Here is a 17,409-nt window from a genome sequence, read left to right as displayed (position 1 = left end):
TTTTGCTAGAAATGAAAAGAATTCCTTTCTTACTAACTCAGTCAACAATATCCAATGACTGGTTGAACTCCAGGGACTGAAACAAACCAGACTCCCAGATATTTGAACTGTATCTGGTGACAAAATTAATAAGATTTGTTTTATGAGATGCAGGTGTTCTGTGGGAATATCAGAGAGGAAAGGAGCTGGGGTTTGGGGACACAGTCTCTGTCCAGCACTTTGATAGCTAGTTTATGTCATTTACTTCGTAAGCAATTCTGCAGGTTGTCACTCATCTCGAACAAACAGCAAATTGAAAGAGAAGTTCAGAGGATTATCATTATATGTTACCATAAGGGACACTCCCTAGGGAATACAAAGAAAATGGTGCAAATGTTAACTTCTGGAGTTAGGCACCAAAGGGTTCTGAAAAAGCATAATTTGGTCTCCTCTCCACTTTTCACAATGTCGTATTCCTTCCCAAATTTCTTGTGATGAAAGAAAGCTTGCTTTAGAACTTCATAAATTTTAAGCAAAACCAGCATCATTAACTATATTTTGACTTTGATTTGCATATACTCTCAAGTTAAAATGAAAGCTAGTTTAAATATGCACATATTAATTATTAAGTTTCACCTTTTTTTTTCCTATTTGGAAAGAAATGTATGGTTCTATTGCACAAAATGATAAATTTATTAAATTATTCCTAAAAAGCGAATCCTCAAAATAAACCACAGATTATACATCTTTATAAGCAGGAATCATACTATATAATTATATATAATTAAACAACTTAAAAGAATTTATTCCTTGTTTTTGAATCACTGTCTTGATAGTGATAAAAAAATATTTTAACTCTCCTTTCAAAATTAACTCTCTGGAAATTAAGAAAGAGCATTGAAATTCAAATTGAACAAACGTATAAAATTAGTAAAGATTTTCAAATACACATGAAAGATTGATTCTTCTGGAATCACTTATGGGTACCAAACATTCTTGATGGTAGGATTAGTAATATTGACATTTCTTTTTTTCATTAATTTTAAAATTTGTTCTCATTAGTTATGCATGACAGCAGAATGCTTTTATGCATTTTGATAAGTCATATATAAATGGAGTATAATATTGACATTTGTTTTTGCCTCCAACTTCACTATAGCTCATCCAGAGCATTACAAGTGGTTCCATTTTTATTTAACCTTTTAATATTATATTCATCATGGTATGTTCACCTTAATTTTTACCTTGAAAATGTTGCACTAAAATATGATTTATCTTGATTATTGAGACAACTCCAGTTTGTGTGATTTCTCCTCTTCCTGTCGTATAGGTCGCCACTGCTGGGTTTTGTCACTGTTGATCATCATGCCTGTCCTGAAGCACTTGCTGAGCTCTCATTGAAGACAACCTTCCTTTTTCCCTGTAGGCATTTAACAGTGATCCTGTACTATTCACCGGATTCAGGGAAGTTGCCTACATCAAAGCACCACCAGTTAAACAGTGCTCAATATTGATCTCGTGGTTTCTTTGTTCTAAGTGCTACCAATGATATCTTTATTTTTACTAGGTAAATAGTAACATTTTTTTTTCCCAAGAAAGTATGTCTGCTTCTTAAGATGAGAATGTACAGCGGACCACACATATCTAGCCTGCAAAGAAAATATGGTGATGAACTTTCATGGAAATCCAAATTTCACAAGCAATAACCTGTGATACCTTTGCAGTTAGACACCTAACAGTTGAAGAGAATTCTGTCAGGGATATGATGGATTTGCTTCTTGGAGTTCTTAATGTCCAATTTTTATAACAATTTTAGGAGAAAAATTGAATAGATGTTTAACAAACTGAAAAATAATAAAAGACCAGAACTTCTTAACTCTTTCTCCATTAGTGACTTGTGCTTTGATATTTTTGCTTTGAAATGGCCTTGCTGTTAGTTTGATGAGTTTTAGAAGAAGTAACATTGAAATATGATAATGTTGAAAGTGTGAAAAGTTGTGTTTGGTCCCTTCCATTTTTGTTGCATCTGACACCCTCATTGGTCAATATTGTTTGCCATTAGTCACATCCTTAATGTAGGCAGGTAAGCAGTGAGTTCATGTCTTTCACAGAAATTAGAAAAGGGAATGTTTAAAGAGGGGACAAGGTCAAAGGTAGCATAAATTTAACTTTCTAATTGATTCTTTCCATGTGAATTTCATCTATAGAGGGACAACGTAGGCTATTTAAAGCTTGTGGGAATGTATAAGAAGGATTTGAAATGGTTCTTACTCTTCCACACAGTTAAGGAAACCTAATTCCTCTCTAATGCAATGGATTAAGTTACACTGGTGGTCTTCCAGGTAAACTGAACTCTGCTTTCAAAATTAGTTTTAAATCCAACTTTAGGATGCATTGTATCACTTACTAACAGATGTGCTGAATGATAGGTTTTCCAATGATTACGAAGTACATTGTTGTACTTTAAAGCACATATATTCAAATTTTTACCTCCTTTAATGAAAACATAGCAATTATTCCTAGACATTGACCGTTGTTTAGAAGACATATCCAAACCTTGCATTGTTTCTCTCTCACCTCTATGAACTACAAATACCCCTACAGTTGCTTCTGACAAGTCTTCAGTTTGATATCTAGCTCATGTGGGTTCTTTCTGAAATTCAATTGATAAAAATGTTAGACTTTGTTCATTACTTTCTCTTCCTGCAAAGGCATTGATTTCATCGCTCCTAGTTACGGCACACTATTGATTGTCCTTTGACCTCATTGGTTAAACTCTTGCCTATTTGATAGGTTCCTGTGATCTTGTCTCACATGATGGTGTAACTCAGAATTCCGTCTTAGAGTCTCCTCTCCTCCCCTTTGTTCTCCTTCCCCATCCTGATCTCCCAACTCACAACTCTGTCCACCTTGCTGGACAATCCTATTCTAGCAGGGTCTGTGTTCAAGACCGCTTAATCCATAAGTCCAGTCCAGCCCAGTCTTTGGATCCATCTGTCTCCAGCTGCACACAGACACCTCCCCTTGGGTGTGCTGTCAGCACCGACATTTGACCCATTGTGCTCTTCTTCCAATTTAGCAAATGGCACAATTTATACTCCCACTGACAGCCTGAAGCTGTTGTGCATTCTGTCCCTTAAATCATTTCTTCAAATTCTGTCCATTCTGCTCTTTAAAATCTCCCAGGATGTTTTCCTTTTCTCAATTACCACACCACTGCCACCCTAGTTTTGTCTCCACTCTTTTTCAGATTAATTGAACATGTGATGCCAACCTCCTGCCTTGAGTCTCGTCACTCTCTAAACACTTCACCCAGATAGGCTTCCACAGGGTCCTCATGGAGACCTCTTGAGCTTGTCTCTTCCCATCTCTACCCTTACCCATCTATCTGCCCAGGTCCTCCTTATCTCTTACCTGTCAAAACTGCAGTCAAGCCTATTCTGCCCCATCACTTCCTCCAGCACTTCTCTTTACTGTAAAACCCTCACCATCCATCTTCCATCTTCCTGGGATAACCTCTGCTTGTTCTGTAGATTCAGCTTCGAAGTCCTACTTTCTAGAGAGATCGATCCCCTTGTAAAGGTGTCGGCTGGCCTGCCTGTAACACTCTGTGCTCACCCTGTTACTTCATTGTTTGCATCTAACTCCTTGTCTGTTTCTCACCAGGATACCTTAGAAGAAACATCGGGGCAGCAGTTCTCAGTATAAAGCTAAACTCCTTCCAAACTGCTAGTGGAAAAGATTTGGAAGGGATAATTCTCAAAAACCTGGAATGACCCCTCATCATAGTCCAGGGTTCAGGAGATTGAGTTTGGGTCCTGTGGAAGTGAGACCTGTCTGTGCTCAGCAGTGGGTGGGGCCAACTCACACATTTTACCTCCTTCAGCACTTTTTTTTTTTTTTTTTTAATTTACTACTTGGTGAGTGTTTTGAAGTATTTGTCTTTTTTTCCTCATTCTTTTAAGACCTTTGTGGTAGAGGACTTCATCTCTACTAGATACAATATCAGAGGTCAGGCTCCAGAGTCAGAATTAGATTCCAATCCCAGAGATTCCAATTCCATAAGAATGCACTGATAAAATGACCACAGGATGGTGACCAGTGAGAGATGAATGATTATAAATGAGAAATACAGTTTGAGTGATGATTTCAGGATTAAATACATATGTGTAAAACAAAATAATTTGAAGTTTTTATATTAGAATAAAATGGGGAAATTGCATGTAGTAGTTATAATTATTAATTCTAAATATGTTTCCAAAGATGGCCTAATAAGAGTGTCATCTTGACCACTGATACTCATTTGGAGGAATTACATATGAATCCACTGACCCATGTATTTGATCTCTAATACTATTCTCTATTTACAGGAACCAAATATCTTTGGAAAATAATTGATTCCATGTTTTAAGATTCAATATGAGTTTGAAAATCTTGTTTTTGCCAGATTTTAAGAGTGATTTCCAAAAATCTCAGAGTACAAAAATGCAGTGCAGTAAGTTGAAAGCATTCTTTGGTCAACTTGTCATGATTATCCCCAAATAGATAATTATAGATGAGAAGAAAGTTGAGATTATGATATGAATCATAAACATGCTTAAAAGGGAAAAGGTGATAGGGGACATGGCAGGGTTATAAGCAAAAGAAGGGCAACTATATTAGGATGTGTCTAACCTAAAGTTCATTTTAAATAAGTAGGGTAGTATACTGGACTTTATCTGTATCTGTTCTTTTCTATACCAATTAATAAAATTCAGGTTGAATCTCTAGATTTATAAATAAATGGGTCCAGAAAGGTTTCACTTGGCAGGTACTGTGTAAAATGACTGTAGAATTCTTGGGAATGACAGGGATTTAATGTTGTGATTTTTCCCCTTTAATACTCTTGGGAGTTTCTCCAAGACTCACAATGAAAACAGTAAGGTAATTTTTCTGTAACACCAATTGCACATTCTCCTACAGGTGACTACTTCCCTACCTCCAGCCATACCTTTTAGGTTGTCCAACAGACAGAGATTTTCTTTCAGGGTCCAATTGTCATTCCAGGTATCCTCATGGGTAGTACCTAAAACAAAGTCAGGCACTGATTATCTTTACATATAGCCCTCACATGACTCCTGGGACACAATCACCCATCCTCTGCCCTGAAAGCCTAGGAGCACTGGCTGCCCAGTGTAATCCTCCCTTTGTTTCAGTTACTATGGCATCTAGCCAGCTTCTCTTCAACTTTCCTGAAGGATGTAAGAGGGACCCACAGTGTCACCAAGCTGTAGCTGGCACAAAGCAAGTTCTCCGATAAATGCCATTGAAGCTTCTCTTTCCTGATTTGTGGGGAAGGAGATGCACTCTCAACTCTTCCCTTCTGCTAAATTGGATGGGACTCAGAACACAGTTGTCTCTAAAGAACTTTTTCACATGACTCAGCAATCCTTTTACTGTCCTTGGTCTCCAAATAATTTTTGCAACCTCAATCTATATGAATTCCCTGAATTCTTCTTTGCCCATCCTGCTTGAAATGGTAGTCTGGTTTTTTGGGATTGGTTTATTTCACTTAGCATGATATTCTCCAATTCCATTCATTTATCTGCAAATGCCATAATATTATTCTTCTTTATGACTGAATGATATTCCATTGTGTATATATACCACAGTTTCTTTATCCATTCATCTGTTGAAGGGCATCTAGGTTGGTAGAAGGAAATGAGGGAGGGTATGAAAAATGGTGGAATGAGGCAGACATCATTACCCTATGTACATGTATGATTACACGAATAGTATGAATCTACATTGTGTACAGTCATGGAAATGAAATGATGTATCCCATTTGTGTACAATGAATCAAAATGCAGTCTGTAAAAAATAAAAATTAAAAATAAATTAAAAATAAAGAAATGGTAGTCTGTCTCATTTTGATATCTGAAATCTATTGCTTTAGACCTTAGACATAATTTCATTTTGACTTCCCATTGGACATCAATGTTCCACATAATTCTAGCACACATGACAATATGAGAAAATAACAAGAGCATAAATTTTGCAATGCTGACCAAAAGAAACTTCTAAAACATGACTTCACAGAGGACACTGGCCCCCAATCTCATGAATACTGACTCAGATTTGTATCGCTGTGATCCTACAAGGTGACTCTGAGTTGGTTGGTTGGTGACCCAAATCATACACCCTTGACTTGGCAGTACAATTGTGTGTGTGTTGGAGACTGGAGGAATTGTCATAGGATTACAATAATCCTGGATAGTATTGAAACACCTATTGTGGTAGACTGCTTAAACAATTATTAGGTAGAAATAATGAGGGAATAAACCCATGGGCTCTGTTTCCTTAAAGAAGTAATGATATTGCAAATATCATGTGTTTACATTTTGTCTGCTATTTTAAGAATTTAAGAGAAATGATCATGGTTAATTTCCAGTTTTTTAAAGAATATGGTAGAGTATAAACTATTGGTTTTTCTTAGTATCTACTCTTACTTTCTTTCTTTTAGTAACAGAGTCTTTGGCTTTTAAGCTAGGCACATAGATGCCCAGCTAGAAAGTATATTTTTAATCATCCTTGAAGGCTGGAAAGCTAAGTGGAGACATGTGATTAAGTACATATATTTGCAACCTTTGGATCATTTTTAATGGAAGGGTAAGAGCTGCCTACTATGGATATCCTGTCTTTTCTTCCAGTAGATGGTACACAGATGTGCAGTGACCCAAACTGTGTCATAGAGGAGTGGACAATACACAAGTCCTGGGGGAAGACTGAAGGAACTTATGTCTCTGAATGACCTTGAGAACAGTTACCCTACTAGGTAGAATATGTGAATGTTACACATGGAACAAATACATCTCTATCTTAATTCAAGCCATTGTATTTTAGGTTTCCCCGTTACAGAAGCTTAGTTTTTACTTTGAATAATATAATGGAATTTAATTGTTTTTGTTAGTTTTGGTTTGGAGATAAAACCACTTTTAAATGCAATGACTTAAAACAAATGTTTTTTTACTATCTATCATGGTGCTGAGGATTGACTGAACTCAGGTTGAGGAGACACCCGCCTCCCCACAACTGCCCAGTGTCTCTTATCATCAGATAGATGTGGTTTGGACAGCCAGGATGGCTTACTCACATGCCTAACGCTGGCTGGGAGCTCAACTAAAGTTGGTACTGAAACTTGAACATCTACATATACCTCTTCAGGTGGTTAAGCTTCCCAGAGCATGCTGTCCGGGTGCTGAGAGTGAATGTTCCAAGGGACAAGGACAGCAGTGCCAAGATTTGTATAACAGCCTTGCAACCCCAGAACATTCCTTGCACCACAATCTACCTGTCAATGGGCAGTAAGTCCAGTCAATATTCAGGGATAAAGGGATTAGACTCTACATCTCAGTGGAATGAGTTGCCAATAATTTGTAGACATCTTCAACCTGTTTCATTAACTATATGAGGTGTTTTTCCCTGCAACTTTTAAAAAACAATTAATGTTTCAAGGAATTATTTTTCAAAATTAAACCTATTTTACACAGATATTTAATAATTGATCTTTAATTACATTGAAAACAAGGTAGTGTTCTTCATAATATTAAACAATGTTTATAAACATTTTATAACAGCTTTAAAATAAAATACAGAGACACAAAATAATGTGAATGAAAAATCATAAGTTTTTGTCAGGGTCATACCACTACTACTATTAGCTAGCTTTTTAAGGACTTTATGTAAGAGCTGGGTATGGTGGTACACACCTGTAATCTCAGCTACTCAGGTGGCAGCAGCAAAATTGCAAGTTCTAGGCCAGCCGGGGCAATTTAGTAAGACCCTGTCTCAGAATTTAAAAAAGAAAAAAAAGTAAATATGAAAAGGACTAGGAATATAGCTCAGCCATTCCATGCCCCTGGGTCTAATCTCCAGTATTACAAAATAAAAATAAAATAAAATAAAAAGAGTTGGGTTATAGCTCAGTGGTAGAGCACTGCTGGGTTTAATTCCCAGTACTGTCCAAAGAAGAAGGAGAAGGAGGAGGAGGAGGAGAAAGAAGAGGAGGAGGAGGTGAAGAAGAAAAAGAAAGAAAGAAAATAACTTTGTGTAAGATACCAGAATAAGTGTTTTTCCTTGATGATCTCATTCATTTCTCATAAAACGCAATGAGTTGTGTTCTATTATTGTTTATACAAATATATAACTTTGCAATTATATGACCATAATTGTGAAGAAATGAAAACTTAAATTAGTTGCCTAAAGTCACAAAGATAAAAATGACTGATTTCAAATCAAGGTTCTAGGACTAATCCACAAGTCTAAGCCTGAATTCCCACAGTTCTCTTTGAACAAAGTTTACCTGTCAGGCTTTCCTGCACAGCAGTAACATGACTACAGAAGTTTCTGCTTTGTGGGTTTTTAAAACCAATATTGAATTTTCATATCAATATGTAAATATGTAGATTCTTTCTTGCACTTCTTTCTTATGAGTAGTAGACACACTGAAGATTTTTCAATGCTTCTAATTATTTTTAGATCTTTTTCAGATAATTTTAGGAAATTTGTAAATAATTATAGAGAAATATGTAACTACCCATTATGTACCTTTCAAGAGATTATTATTTACATCTTAAACTGTTTTCAATCTTTCATCTATTTTATAAGTTAAATTTATATTGCATTACAATGTTGTGACCTTTTCATTTTTGCCTACTGTATCATAAGCATATTCTAATATTATCAAAAACATTTTTAAAACCTCTGCATTAAATAACACTTGTATATAAAACCAGAGTAAGACAATGAACCCACGGATCTGTTATTCCGTGTCAGCAGAGTGAATTTCATCCATAACAATCCCCACTTCCCTCTTCCCCAGCTATTTATCATTTTATCTATACATTTTCAATATTTCAATGTTATTTATTCTCACAATAACGCACACTTGCTTGTATAAAAATCTGGTTACAATGAGGATCCTTTCATCATGTTTCTGACCAGATCATCTGCCCTGTTCTGTGATTACACTCAAATGAAAGTCTTTCAGTGTGCTCATATAAACACCTGTGCAGTAAGACACCCTTCAATTAAATTTCAGGCTACTGAATCCTCACCACGGTTCTCTAATATGTGTTGGATGCATCTTCATAGACAATCCATCAGATCAAAGAAAGCAAAATCTGGGTATTAGTAACTTTTGAAATCATACAACCCCAGAGTGGTACCTTTGAAGACAAAGTAACTTTCAAAGACACAGTTAAGATTTCCCATGCAAGCATCAGAAAGTAAACACACCCTTTGTCTTAAAATATTAGTAGCTCAGCACTATGCAATCTTTTTTTTTTTTTTCATTATGGACTCAGTTTGTTTTAACACTTCCAATGGCCTGTACCTTTGCCAGGAGGGTATTTATCAGGCTGATTTATATCCTCCTATTTAATGAAGTTAATGAAAAATGACTGCCCTCTAAATAATGCCTTGGAGGTCTTGCTAAAATTCTATAAATAATACTTTGGGGAAAAAAATCAGCAAACAAGAAATCAGAAAATAAAATCTCTGTTACAAGAACTAAATAAATTTATGAGATAAATGAATGTCTTAGGGCCAATTGCAAGGACACCCAATTCTATGACTACAGGTAAAATGTCAACGATTTCATTTAAAAACCCATTTCTGCAAGGTTTATAGCCTTGCTGATTCAGTTCCCTTGGGTCCCAATTGACTTTAAGAAAATGGTGATCTTAAATCACATTTGCCATTTCATTTGTGCTGGATGAGTATTTTTACTCTGCATATTTACTCCTTCTGCATTAATAATTTTCTAATATAAATTACATATTTATTTAATAATTGAGGCACAAATTAGAAGTTATCTTTGTGTTGCAAGTTTACTTTAAACAATTCTCATTCTTTCTCTATAGTTCACTAAATTTATGAATTTCAAGATGCATTTAAGACCCATTTGTTTATCAGCATTATTTGGTTCCTATAATTATTATTAAAAATTAATATTTGTTTCCAATTTATTTAATGTTTACCACATGCCAGACAAATTACATGATTTATATCAAATCCTGTCCTCACACTATATAAGGTAGCTATTGTTACTCTTTGCAATAGATGAGGTTTCACTGAAGATCAGAGAGGTTAAGAAACTACCCAAGAGGGAGCACAGTTCTGTCCACATACAATGTCTATTTGATCTTGAATATTTTATGAATAGATAATATAAGTACTTTGATGAAATACTGTTCAACTTCTTATGTCACTTTTATTATATATATAATAAAATGTTATTTATTTCAGTTATACCATTGACCTCTTTGAATGGAAATTTTATAATTTAACTAAAGCACACAAAACTGTATCTTAATTTAAAGATAAATAAACTGAATACTTAAGGATCTTTAAAATGTAGTCATTATAACCAAAACAGAAAGAATGTTTCCTTATTCCCCTGATAGCTTTATTTTTCTTGAGTTTCTTTAATTTTTTAAATTATTTATTTATTTATTTTTTACAGACTGCATTTTGATTCATTGTACACAAATGAGGTACATCATCTCCTTTCTATGGTTGTATATGATGTAGATTCATACCATAGTTTTTGATAATATAATACTGCCAGTGAATCAGTTGATTCAAATGAAATTCTGCCTGTAAATATGTTAGTCATTCATTTATAAATGTACTGAAAGTAAAGCAATTTCAGTACATTTAAAGTACTACATGATTTAGAAGGTGAGAATTTTCAAAAAATATAATGCCTACTTAGTAAACCAAACAAGACAGTTCACTGTGCTTCTGTCTAAGCTAAATTATGCATTTGATGTTAGAGGAAGATAGCAGTAGGAATTAGAATACCATACTTTTCTGAATCATTTTTGTGTGTGTGTTCTTACTAGCTCCTGGTAGATTAAAAAAAAAAATCCATAAATCATTATTCATTTCTACACTTTCAGCACATTGGGATTAAACATTTATAGATCTGAAAATATACCTGTGAAATTAATATCAAAGTGTGAAATCACTAGGTGTGGTGGTGCATGCCTGTAATCCCAGCAATTTGGGAGATGTCGGCAGGAGAATCACAAGTCAAATTCTAATCCAGCCCCAGCAATTTAGCCAAGCCGTGAGTAACTTTGTGAGACCCAGTCTCAAAAAAAAAAAAAGTTGGGGTGTGGAGGCTGGGAATATAGCTCAGTTGTGAAGTGCCCCTGGGTTCAATCCCCAGTACAAACAGTAAAATTGAAGCACCTTCTAGAATTCTAGTGCTGTAAAATTAAAGCAGTACTGAGCACCTCCACAGCAATGTCATGAGCACTAGAAACTGGTGTAGTTTTCTTTTTTCTTATTTCTTTGAGGAAGAAGGAAGTTTCCAGGGTGACTATGATTATTCATATGACCTTGCAGAGAATGTTATAGAAGCAAAACTACCTGTCAAAACTCAAGTTCATGATCTGCATTGATCAATTCTGTATTCTTATAAGGGAATAACAGATGTAGGTAAAATCTTAGAGTATCTTATGTCCTTCAAAACTTGTCTAATGACCTACATGGTTTTCTGGTTATAAAGAGAGAAAAAAAATTGAAAGTACTAATCAGATTTTCAGCTAGCTAATGGTGTCAAAAGGCAACTTGGAATTTATCCTTTTTATATTGTTTCTGTCAATTTTGGATAAGTTTACATAAGTTTCATAAAATGCATTGGGGCCCTGCTCCTCTTTTTTCTATTCTCTGAAAGAATTTTTATAAAAAGCTCACTCTTCCTTCCTCGAACTTTTCATAAAATGTTTCCTGATATTATTGTGCATTTTTAAAGGAATATTTTTGGCAAAATTGTTTCAGATTGTTAGTAATTATTGGTTTTCCATTTGTCTGTCATATATTTGTATATTCCTTTATTTTCAGTATTTTGGTGTAGTTTTCTTTTTTCTTATTTCTTTGAGGAAGAAAATGCTATATTTAAATATTTTGATAACTTTTATTTTAATAGATGAGCTACATCTATTATGTATTTATTAATTATGCTACATTTGAACTAATTTCTGCCTTTTAATTTGTGTTTCTGTTAGGCCTTTTTTTCCTACTCTTTTTCTTCCTTGCTTTTGTTAATTACTAAAATTTTGTTTTCTGATTTAATTCGAAATACATAATTCTATGTTTCTCATTAAGTCTAAAATATTCAGCATCTTTGACCTCCATCAGAGGAGGATATTCAACTTGGAAATTACTGTCTTTATATTTATTCACTTCTTTTTCCATATCTAGAATTTAATTCTAATTTTACAAAAACAAATATTCTTAAATGCCACTAGTAATTATCCACTTCTTTCTTTCCCCTTTTCCTGATTATTTCATTTACCTTCATTTCTTGCATTTTTGTGTGGGTTCATAGTTATTGCTAAAGTATTTCCTCTGGTGATTCTTTTAGTAGTGATTCCTTTTTTATTATAGTCCTCATTCTCTATGTTATCTAAAATGTCTTGACTTTTTCATTAGAAATTTCAGTGGTTATAAGAAATCTGAGTTGACTGCTAAAAATGCTAAATCTTTATTGTCAATATTAAGAAGTCTGCTGTCAAATTGTCCATTCTTTGTAGATGAAATAATTTCCCTGGAGAGTATTATTTCACAGATAACTATTTTTCTTCTTATCATTGATGTTCTGATACTTTATTGAAATGTGCTTAGATGCAGAATTATTCAATTTTTTTTTTACTTATACCTTTGGTATTCATTATTCACTTTCTAACTCAGGAAGCATCTTTTGAAAATTCTGAAAAAAATCTAGATAAATATCTCTTTGAATATTGCCATCCTGTCAACCCTCTTTTTCTCAAAAAATAGAATTTCTATTAGATATATGCAGGCACTCTTGATTTCTATGTTTCTTCACTCTATTTTCGATTTTTAAAAAATTCATCTCTATATTACCTTCAGTTCTATCATTTAGTTCACTATTCCCTCTTCATCTCTCTAGCTTTAATTTCTGTCTTGCAGATTTTTTTTATGTTTAATGTCAAACATATTTTTTTGCTCTCTGAATTTAGAATTTTTAGTTTTATTTATGTATATTGGGTTTTTATTCACAGCCACCAGATTCTTTTCCTTAAAAACTTTTCTTCTCTATTAAGAAATGTAGTTCATTTCTTATCTGTCAATATCTCAAGTATGTACAGTTTTCTGTCTTATTTCCCATTTACAGGAGTAAAGTTCCTGTTTGTAATACATGGTAGCTACCTTTCATGACCTTCATTTTCTTCATGTAGTATGGAATTTTATGTTAAAATGTGTCTTGAATCTTCTAAACCAGTATTCCTTTGCCCATTTCTCTGTATCTACTAGTTTCTCAGTTGCTTTCACTCAACCAGCTTCAGATTTAGGTCTCAGGTTGGTGATTTGAACAAAAATCTTTGTTTCCTCCTTCACTAATCCTTTCTCCATTTTTCTATCCTGAAACTGGTCTGTTGAGATAGTGGTTTTGGTTTTGAGTTTGACTACAACACTGAAATATCTAAATAAGATGAAGATATATTTAATATTTTGGAAGATTTCACCTATTAAATCAGAGCATCTTTTTCTTTATTATTTTTGGCAAGGAATGTTTATTTCCTTTGATACAGGAACTTAACTTGTGGGAATATGTATCCACAGCAATCAAGAAATACCATCCAAAACTTCAAAATCAGAGCATCTTGATTAGAAACCCTTTAGTGTAATTTTACTTGCAGTTGTAAGATTAGAGGAAACTATGTAATAAAGTTCAAATAAATAAAGCTCAAATTCAGAAAGGACAAGTAACATACAATGCTACTTGTGAGTGCAAGATTTAAAAAAAAAAAAAAAAAAAAAAAAAAAAACCTATAAACCAATTTCTGGCCTTCCCATTCCACCACATTTACTTGCTGTTTCTTGTACAAAATGTCCATCGACTTCTGCTGAAAATAGAGTCTGATCCATTTTCAGTGCCAGAAACTGCTATCTTGAAATGTCTGACTCTAGACTAGTGAAAGGCCATATATATTTATTTTGGTACATGTACAGCTAATATTCTGAATGGTTTCTACTACTTAAAATGAAAGATTAAATAAAAATACAGCCTGATACACTAAGGACCAGCAGACCACATATTCCTTGGTGATACCCACCCAGGGATGTGTGGCTGCTATGTTCATTTGCAGGGAACACTGTTGTCAGACCACTGGTTCTTGTCCAGTTGCTTGCTCAAGCTTCCTCCTCACCTGACCCAGAGTTAATGAGCCTGATCTAAACTCTCATGGTACTGCAACAGCATCCTTCAATTGCCATATCTGTAAACTGAAGCATTAAAATCTTTAAATCTTATGAATGTGTACCCTGAACAATTTATTAAACATTAGTTTCATCAGATGAAATATTTCCTAGCACTGAAAAATATTTTTTAGCAAACACGTATTTGGGTACCCTTAGGGAGGAGGGACAGGTGTGCTGCAGGTCATAGTATAGAACTTTACAAAATCAGCAACAAGGACGATTGGGGAAGGTACTGAAAGAGATTCAGAGACAGAGAATGGAGTACTGGTGTGTTTTAGTCACACTGTTGTGTGACTAAACGATCTGACCAGCACAGTTATAGGGGAGGAAAGGTTTATTTGAGGGCTCACGGTTTCAGAGGTCGTAGTCCATAAAAGGCCCACTTCATTCCTTGGGGCTCAAGGTGAGGCTGAACATCATGGTGGGAGAGTGTGGCAGAGGGAAGCAGCTGGCATCATCAGGAAGCAGAGAGAGAGAGACTTCCCTCGCCAGGCACAAAATATATACCCCAAAGCCACACCCCGATTCCAATGTCCTCCAGCCACACCCTACCACTTCAATTAATCCCATCAGGGATTAATTCACTGATTGGGTTAAGACTCTTGCAACCCAATCATTTCTCCTCTGAACTTTCCTGCATTGTCTCACAGGTGAGCTTTTGGGGGACACCTCACATCCGAGCCATAACATGCTGGCAGGTTTCACCTTCTTCCTAATTGTGTTGGACCTTGCCTTACTCCCCTCTGCTGAGTAGCGTAGGCTCCACATCACATCTCTGCTCCTTTCGCATGAGGGTGCAAGCAGTGGTGGGTCCGGGTGTTTCTCAACTTGAGTTCCAGGACAAGGAAAATCACACTTCATGTGAAGACCTGCTCATTTACCCTTCGTGCCAACAGAGCTCCTACTTTTGTTTCCTCTGGGGCAAACTGAGAGTTAAGTTTTGAAGGAACTGTAATGAAACTCAGGCAGTGGTCCAAAAAATATCCTTTTAGCGAGAACTGTTTAAAAAAAAAGCCTTATTTTTTAAATAAGATCACTAGAGCTGATCAACAAGAAGAATTCTAAAATGATTCTTTCATCTTTTTTATGTGACTTCACATAAGACCTCACAATTATAAATCTGTTCTCTAAATTTTTATTTGTGCAAGTCCGGTCACACATTCAGATTTTGAATGCCACTCTACGTTCTAGTTATCTTTAGCTCATTATCTTGAAAATCATCAATCCGAATTATACGCATATTTGCGTATATATATACGCATATACATGGAGATTAATTTCCACTGACATCTAGTAATACTCCCCAGAGAGTGCCCGGAAAACATAAAGTATAATGTAGAGAATTTTTTTTTCATGGTGTGATGGGCTGAGAGATCTGGCTCCATGAGAATATTACAGGCCAGACAGACTCCATTTTGCTCTGGACTCCACGTTATGTAGGAAATAAGCTTCTCCCATGGGAAAACCCCATATCTGTCCCCATCATCAGTTACTTAGTGTGACATGTTTAGCCATATAAAATGACAATTCTCATGTAATGAAAATTGATCTCTATTGCTACTAACCAATGTACCATGTAAACAGTAATTGTGTGGTTGTTAGTAACCATTCTTTAGTTTGTACCTAGGTAAGGGTCATTTTGATCCACTTCCCCCTCTGTTGATGATCTCATGATGTTAGTTTGTAATTTTGAATCATAGCAACAGACACTTATGATTGATGTGATATTTGGTATAAGAACCCCTGCAACCCTAAGGTCGGGCTGTTCTCCCAATAGCCATTTTTTGGGGGCATTGTGTGAGACAGTCAACTGGCTGGTTTCATAAAGACTCTCAAATTTGGACTTCTCAGTGGTGATAGTTCTGTTCTTAAGTTGCTCCCCATAACAATGGTCTTTGTAATACACTGCAAACTAGGTTAAGACCCCTTTCTACTTTCTCTTTATAGTGTCCACGGCAGGACTCACCAAATGTTTGAGTGTTTTAAGGTTATCATAACAAAATGCCATACACTTGAGCATTTTAATAACAGAAATTTAGTTGCTAACAGTTCTGGAGGCTAGAAGTCCAAGACAAAAGTATCTGCAGGCATGGTTGCTACCTAAGCCTCGCTCCCTGGTTTGCAAATGGCCAGGTTCTCATCATGCCTGCTCTGTGCTCACATACCCCTGATGTCTCTGCATATCCAAATCTCTTTTGCTTATAAGGACATGATAGATTGGATTAGGACCCACCCCAATGATTTCATTTTTACTTAATAACTCTTTAAGGAATCCATCTTCAAATATAGTGACCCTCTGAGATATTCAGGGTTAAACTTTCAAATATGAATTTTAGAGGGAACCCAGTTCCACACACAATATCAAACACATTGCACTTGTTCACTTGATATGTCTCCCAGTAAAGGTAAACTGCTTGGAGTTAGGTCACATTGTATTTGTGTTCCATACTTTTGATTCTAAAATGTACACAACTCAACAAGCCCAAGAATATATGTTTTGTGACATACACAGTTTCATTTGGTCTTGATATGTTTGGCTGGAAATGATGACTGTCCAAGGGATTTATCTTCAATTAAATTACTTTTACATAGTAGTTCCAGAGTTAGTCATGCATTCATGGACAGCTGAGAAATATACTGTTTGATTTAAAATGTATAACACGAGGAAAGAATGAGACAGTATGTGAGAATAAATATATATTGGAAGAATCTGTCACTTAATATAAATTAGTTGCCATGTCAGATGAAATAAGTCATTGCCCACACCTTCAAATAGCTCATCAACTAATTTAAGAACACAGCATGATTGCATATTTAGGATTTCTTAGGATTAAAATGCAAGCAAAATATACATAAAAGAGAAGGTACTAGCAAGAGCCACAAGGATTAACATGAACCAGATTCCACTGTGGTTTAAAAAAAATGCCTGTGGGTTTTGGTGACCTAATGTGGTGACTTCACTGAGGATACTGTGTTAGAGTTGGGTTTTTAAGGATAAAAGAGATATAATAGCACGATTTAAATGGTTGGTTCCAGAGTATAGAAATTGTCATAGTGAAATTACCAGAGAGCCTGCTGAAATAGGCTATGAAAGCAATAAAATACTTTGTATTTTATTGACTAAGACATTGCCATTAAAAATATTATTTTAAG

This window comes from Sciurus carolinensis, chromosome 6, assembly GCF_902686445.1.
Source record: "Sciurus carolinensis chromosome 6, mSciCar1.2, whole genome shotgun sequence".
Classification (NCBI taxonomy): domain Eukaryota; kingdom Metazoa; phylum Chordata; class Mammalia; order Rodentia; family Sciuridae; genus Sciurus; species Sciurus carolinensis.
The sequence above is the reverse complement of the archived record's forward strand: the minus strand, read 5'-3'. Positions refer to the sequence as shown.